General features: G+C 49.1%; 1 long non-coding RNA gene across 1 annotated transcript; it reads right to left on the bottom strand.

Moving 5' to 3' along the window:
* LOC115645124 lies at positions 1–2140 on the bottom strand. Its single transcript, XR_003998652.1, has 3 exons — positions 1070–2140; positions 333–514; positions 1–195 (listed from the first exon to the last, which is right to left on the bottom strand). It is a non-coding gene; the product is annotated as an uncharacterized LOC115645124 (long non-coding RNA).
* Between the last annotated feature and the right edge of the window lie 5047 nt (positions 2141–7187).

Raw genomic sequence — 7187 nt, forward strand, 5'->3', positions numbered from 1 at the left:
TATGAATTGAAAGGCTGTAGAAGGAAACTGTTCACCACTCTTCAGTTTTGTGGTGCCACAAGTAATCGAGCTTCAGTTTGTTATATACTGCCTATGAACATTAATTAGCATTTGAAAGGTGACAGATGCAAGTGACTTTGTTCAATTTATCTTTCCAATACACTCTATACCATGGTGCTGGACATGGCATAAAACCTGAAGAAAACACAAAAATATTATTTAAATGCCATGTTAATTACATTACACAAGAAATATTTAATATTACTTAAGGAAATCAAGTAATGCATAACAGATGAATTTATATTAATTGTGTGACTTATAGTATGATTTACCTTTGAAATAGATCACACAACTATACTTTGCTCTCAGAATTTGTTTCCTTTCTCCTTCACAGGCTGTTAGCATCTCTTTTCTCATTTTTCGATTGGGTGCTTCTGTTTTGTCCCATTCTCCTTTAGAAGATATAAAAAGTGTCCAAGACAGTTATAGCAGATGTGCAATGCTATTTCATATTCTAGATAAACACAACAGAAATATGTTGCATGTTTAAAGACAGAACAAAATAAATTTAAAAAGAAGTAGACAAAAGGATAAAGTACATTTTCAGTCACTGAAAAAGAAGACTGATGTTCAGATAACAGGTATCCATTGCAAGCTCTAGAATGCACAAATAAAGTAGACATACCTATAGAAGCACAAATGAAAAAAAAAACTATATTTCCTGAAAACAATGCCTCAAAACTAAAAGAGGAATAACTAAAAGCAATTATCAATGTATTTTAAGAAAAATAACTCTACCTGACTCACTAAATTAGCATCATACACGGCCAGAAAAAAGGCACAGGAATGTTACCTAATCAACGCTATTTCAAAGCCAAAGTCTCCAAATTTCCCATTGATACTTATTACACTAGGCAGTTAAAAAATCTTCATAGAAAATCAGGAGGAATGAGAAGATCAAGAGCAGCATGGAATAACACACACAGATACCAGAACTAAAGGAAACAGGGAAACTGTACAATCTGACTTATTAGAAAACTGCCACAGAACCCTCCCTTTCTGAGCTTACCATCAACAGCAGCAGGATGTCGGATCTCCAAGAGCACAGTAAGCAGAGCAGAAAGTAGAAGACTTTGCTGCACAATTCCAGGCAAGTTGGAAGCACAGTGCGAAGGGCCAGGACTCTGGACACAGTCTCATGGGGGCACCATAAATAGTGTCTGATGAGACCTGTACCCTGTTTACAGGGTGTTCATACATATCAGTGGGCTGCACTTGACCTCATGCCAAGGGAATAGAGGGCAAAGACCAGATCCCTGATTACAGGGCGGTCACTCATCTCAGGCTGTGAAGAAAGCACAATGCCAAGAGACCCAAAGGGCCTCGGAGACCAACCCCTAGTTACAGGGAGGTCAAACTGCCCATGTTACTGAAATGGTTCCAATTCCAAAGATTTCAAAAGAGAGATGCAACCTGTACCCTGATTACAGGGCGGTCACTGAGATTAGCCATATAGCAGAGACCGTAACCTGAATTACAGGAAGGTCAAACTCCTCAAAGTACCAAAGGACTCAATATGTCCCATTCTATAGATATTTGTGACATGTGCCCTGATTACAGGGCTGACAAGCTGACAATTTGGCCAGTGTACGGCGTAATGCCAAATGAGCAAGTGGCAAAGACCTGGACCCTAGTTACAGGGCGGTCACACTGCTCAGGGTTCCACAGAGCTCAATATCCCCCAGAAGGCAGAAGGACACAAACAATCCCTTCATTACAGGGTCAGGACTCAAACACTGCTCAAGTTACCAAAGAGCTCAATGTCCCTTGAACGTGAGGGGGTGTGTGTGTGACTTGAACCCTGATTACAGGGCAGTCACTCTCACTAGCCCACTAACGGAGTACAATGTCAAAAGGACAAAACAGCACAGACCTGGACCCTGCTTACAGGGCGGTCGCGCTGCTCAAGGTATTAAAAGGCTCGAGATCCCCTTACAGTGTCGTTACATGACCTGAGATCTGATTACAGGGAGGTTACTGTGCCCGGAGTCCCTTTCCTTTTCCTCCATCTTCAGTGAGTTGTCCTTTTTCCTCCTCTTTGCTTGACATTTCTCAGACACTTCGTTCATCTTGTGTTTGGAATTTCTGGAAATAGAATGATATAGTAGAAGTCATATATTAGAACAAGTCCCAAGTTCTCCTCTCAAAAGTCAGTTATTTAATTATAATTTCTATGAAAAACCCTTTATTGCACTATTAATTAGGCTGTAATAATAATAATGTAAATATTCTAAGTGTATTATAGGTACTGATACTTTATTTTTTCCTAAAACCAATGCAGAGTCTCTTCACTCCAAGTAAGTCATGGAAAAACATGAGCATTTCCACAGTGTTTAGATTTCCCTCCTTCGGCATCACCTCAGCCTTTCTCGCCCAGTCCCTGAGCCCCTCCTCCAGCATCACCTCAGCCTTTCCCACCCAAGCTCTGAGCCCCTCCTCCAGCATCACCTCAGCCTTTCCCACCCAAGCTCTGAGCCTTCCCTCTAGCATTACCTCAGCCTTTCCCACCTGGACCCTGAGCCCCTCCTCCAGTGTCACCTCAGCCTTTCCTGCCCTGGCCCTGAGCACCCTCCAGTGTTACCTCAACCTTTCCTGCCCAAGTTCTGAGCCCCTCCTCTGTCGTCACCTCAGCCTTTCCCGCCCAGGCTCTGAACCTCTCCTCCAGCATCACCTCCGTCTTTCCCGCCTAGACTCTGAGCCCCTTCTCTGGTGTCACCTCAGCCTTTCCTGCACAGACCCTAAGCCCCTCCTCTAGTGTCACCTCAACCTTTCCCGCCCAGGCTCCGAGCCTCCCCTCTAGCATCACCTCAGCTTTTCCCGCCTGGACCCTGAGCCCCTCCTCCAGCATCACCTCAGCCTTTCCCACCCAGACCCTGAGCCCTCCTCCGGATTCACCTCAGCCTTTCCCACCCAGGCTCTGAGCCCCTCCTCCAGCATCACCTCAGCCTTTCTCGCCCAGTCCCTGAGACCCTCCTCCAGTATCACCTCATCCTTTCCCACCATGACTCTGAGCCCTCCTCTGGTGTCACCTCAGTCTTTCCTACCCACTCTCTGAGCCCCTTCTCCGGCACCACCTCATCTTTCCCTCCCAGACCCTGAACCCTACTCCAGCATCACCTGAGCACTCCCCCGTACCTCACTTGATTTACCTCAGATCTTTCCCCCCATCAGCCCGAGCCCCATCCCCCAACTCATGCCACTTCAGGTCTTTGCCCAGCCTGCTGCCTTAAATTCCCTTCTTCACCCCATCCAGTGACATCGGCATTTCCCACCTGAACATGAACCCCCCTCGTGCCCTGACCTCTCCGTGCCTGGCTGGAGCCCTGCCCTCTGGTGCCCCATCAGACACTCCCTATCCCCCTCCTCAAGTTACCTAAGCACTTCCTGCCTCAAGCCCAGCCCCTCCCTCCACTCATACCCCCTCTCTGGGTTTGCCACCAGCCTCCTCCTACCACCCCTCAGCATCGTCCCTTCCCGCTCTGCAGCAATCTCAGCGCCTCCTGCCTCAGTGCCCTGCATCGCTCTTTACCAACCCACGCTCTGGCTCCCGCCACCTCAGAGCTTCCCGCCAGAGCCCAGCTGCTTCCCACCATCTCTCTCCAGCCTCGCCTTTGCGCCTCCTGTCACCTCACAACCCGGCCACCCACTCCTCTTTCTCAGGCGGCGCCTCGTGCTGCTTTTCACGCCCCTCCTCATGGCACTTCCATCCCTTCCTGCCGCAGTTGCAACCCCGTAGCTCTGCCCCCATGTGGGAGCCTGGTCTGAGCTCCCCTGCCCCGTCTATGGCGCTTGTTCCATCTGGCATCAACCTTCCTGATGCCCCTGGTTGGGGGGTTCCTGCAGGGTTCTGCCGGTGGCTTCGAGTGCTGTGGCAGCCTCCATCTGCCGCTTCTCCCCATTGGGCTCCCTCTTCCCTGAGGGCCTGGAGCAGCATCAGTGCTTCGAAGACCAGGGCCCCCGCCTGGGCATGTGGCCCTCTGCCCCTGTGCCTTGTCCTGGCTCATGCTGCCTCAGAGGTTCTCTCTCAGTGCCGCCTCACAGTTGGTGCCCACCATCCTCTAACGCTAAGCCCCAGCCCGGGCTTGAGCTGACTCAGCCTCCCTCACACCGAACGCCCTCCCTCTCCAACCCATTCCCGCCAAGCCCAAGTCCCGCACCCTGGTTCCCCGTGTGGGCTCCGTCCAGCCCTTGTGCTCAGGGCTGTTTTTGGTGCCTAGTGCTGTGGTGGCAGCGGGGGTCAGTGCTGAGCAGAGCTGGCCCCGGAGGTGCAAGGGGCAGAGCTCACCTCTCAGGTCATTTCCCCACTGCAGCCCCTACACTGTGCCCACCCTGTCTCTTCCTGTTGGGAGGCTGGGGACCAAACCATCCTCTGCTGTTCCCTCAGCAGCTCACAGCGCCAAGCCTGGCCCATCCCTGCTGCCCAGGCTCTGGTACCAAGCCCGCCCTGGCTTCCCTCGTCCCCAGCACTTACGGTGCTATGTCAGGCCCTTTGGCAGAGCCCATCACCAGCCCAAGGAGGAGTTGGGCCTCTCCCAGCCTGAAGGCAGCGATCTTCCCATTTACAGAGCTGGACTCCACTGATGGGAAAGAGAGGCCAAGAGACAACAACCCAGATCCTCCAAGGCTTTTAGGCCCCTCACTCCCGTGATGGCTAAATACTTTTAAGGATCTGGGCCAGTATGGGCAAAAGATACAGCAAAATTTCCAATGTACAATAGATATCCGCTGCATGGGCACTCAGAAAGGGAATTACCCTGCTCACTGACTGTGCTGAGGTGCTGTCAACACATCAGTGTAGTGTGTTCTTAAGGTTATTCTTTTTACCCATAGAGGTCTAAATAAATCTTCTAGGCAAAAGACTCTTCAACCTGTGTTTTATTGTACACACAAAGAAAGAGCTTACAGTTTTACAATTATATCTACAGGAAACAAAATGTCACAATCCAGTACCTTTAATTTTAAATCATACTAGAGTTAAATGGAAATTCTGCCCTTTTATTCCCCCTTAAGAAATAGAATACGCTGCATGCAGTTCTTAGTGGGGGAAAATTGATCTACTCACACTTTGGATTTTTTTTGGGGAGAGGCAGGATCTATCTGCAGCAAACCTAAATCCCCCTGCACCCTGGCTTTTACGGACTGGGATGCTGGAAAGCTTCATAGGCCTTTTGTTTAATTGGGGACTAAAGGTTCATAATGATAGGTGGGACAGCAATAAGATGAGGAAGCTTTCCTCGCTGGACCTAGAATAAGGAGGTGGCAGCATGCTGAGAGATGGATCAGATAGAGGGAGGAAAGTCTTCCATAATGCCTGCCCCCCATATAATCAATAATGAATCACCCACACCCTATTATAATCTCAATTACTAGCTATTCATGCTCATCTATAATCATCTTTTTGGAAAGAACTATTTTTTTTTAAAAAGTAAATGATAAATCAAAGTTGTAGCTGTCTATGGGGAAATGTAAATGAATTGATTTAAGTGATAGGTCAGGTAGGGAGGGGACAGAACCTGCCTTGTTTTCCTCACACTCAAACTGAGGATGAACTAACAGGAGCCTGAGCTCTGAGGCAAGGTCAGGAATGGACCCTCCCCTTCCTCCACTGGTGGGGTTTTAATCAATGAAGATCCATCAGTTCTCTGCACAGAGCCACCCTTGCCTGCCAAAGGAGGCAAGGCTGAGTGGGACATCCATTCACCCCCAAGGCCTGATGTTCACTCGGGCTAATAACAGTCCCAAGGATCCCCACTAGGCTGGGACATATCTAGTAGCAGCAGAGCACTCTGCCCTGGGAGGAGGGCCCTGCCCATCCAATGCAAACAAAGAGAGCATCTAGCTAGGAATCTGTTTGATTAAGAGGCAGTGTAGCTCCCTTCCCCTCCTGGTTCTGGCATGGTCAGACGGGGCCCAATTAGCTGAGCACTTGTTTGGGATTTTAGCCTGGTGAGAGTGGGCTTTCAGAGATGGGAAAGGGCAGCTTGTGAGGCAGTGTTGATGTATCTCCACCTGCAGGGTCTTCTGTATGGCTCCCCTGCAAGGGGAAGACCCATTTTGCCAAAGCAATCGTGCAGGCCTCAGGGTGCCAGTTTATATACCTGGAGGCATCTTCCCTGGCTGACAGGTGGTATAGGGAACCACAGAAGCTCACAGCAGCTATTTTCTTACTAATCACCAAGATCCAGTCCTGCATCGTCCTCACTGATAAAATAGGTAAACAGGGAACAGATGCATAGAGATTAAATGACTTGACCAAGGCCACAGAAAGGCAGTGGCAAAAATGGGATTAGCACCCAAGAATACTAACTCCTAGGCTCAGACCACAGGACCATGCTGCCTCCCAGGGGCTGGAAGCAAAGGATTGCTATGCCTGCAGGATCTAATGCTACAGTAACAGCCCATTAGATCACTCTTTTCACCCATTGCTCTCAAACTGCTGTATAGAGGGGATATAATTCGCTCCTTTTACAGATGGGGAAACTGAGGCCCAGAGAGGGGCTGCATCTCACCCAAATCCACACACTGAATCCATGGCAGAGCCAGCTCAGATGGGACTAGAGCCTGGGTCTCCTGACCCCATACTGATGTCCTAGAATAGATGCTCTTGTCTAGGCACCATGGCATCACTTTTGCAGAGAGGGGGAAATTAGGGGAGTCAGGATGAAGTGCTAGATAAGATTGTCAGTGATGGAGGGGGATGGGAGGCAGGATGAGGCTGGAGCTCCAGCTATAGTCTTGTACCTGTGCTCCTGTCCCCAACAGGCTCCTTTCTGCAGAACTGTTCCAGCGCTGACCATGAAGCCAATGCCATGATTAAAGCCCAGTTCATGAGCCTCTGGGATGGGCTGGAGAGCAGATCTGACTGCCAGGTACCAGCAGACAGGGAAGAGGGAAGTTATTCCAGTGTTGCCAACGCTCATGATTTTTGTCATGACTCTCATAATAATGATTTTCCTTAAAGCCCCAGCTCCTGGAGTCAAGTGGACATGTGATGATTTCAGCCTTCATTCTTAAAGAAAAAGTAAGTTTTCTAGCCCTCATGGTTGTGCAAGAAAGCTTAAAAATGTGACCTCAGTGCACCCTCAAGGTTCAAAAAGCATTAAAACAATAAAAAGAACACCTAATCT

This window comes from Gopherus evgoodei, chromosome 2 (genome assembly GCF_007399415.2).
Source record: "Gopherus evgoodei ecotype Sinaloan lineage chromosome 2, rGopEvg1_v1.p, whole genome shotgun sequence".
NCBI classification, from domain to species: Eukaryota; Metazoa; Chordata; order Testudines; family Testudinidae; genus Gopherus; species Gopherus evgoodei.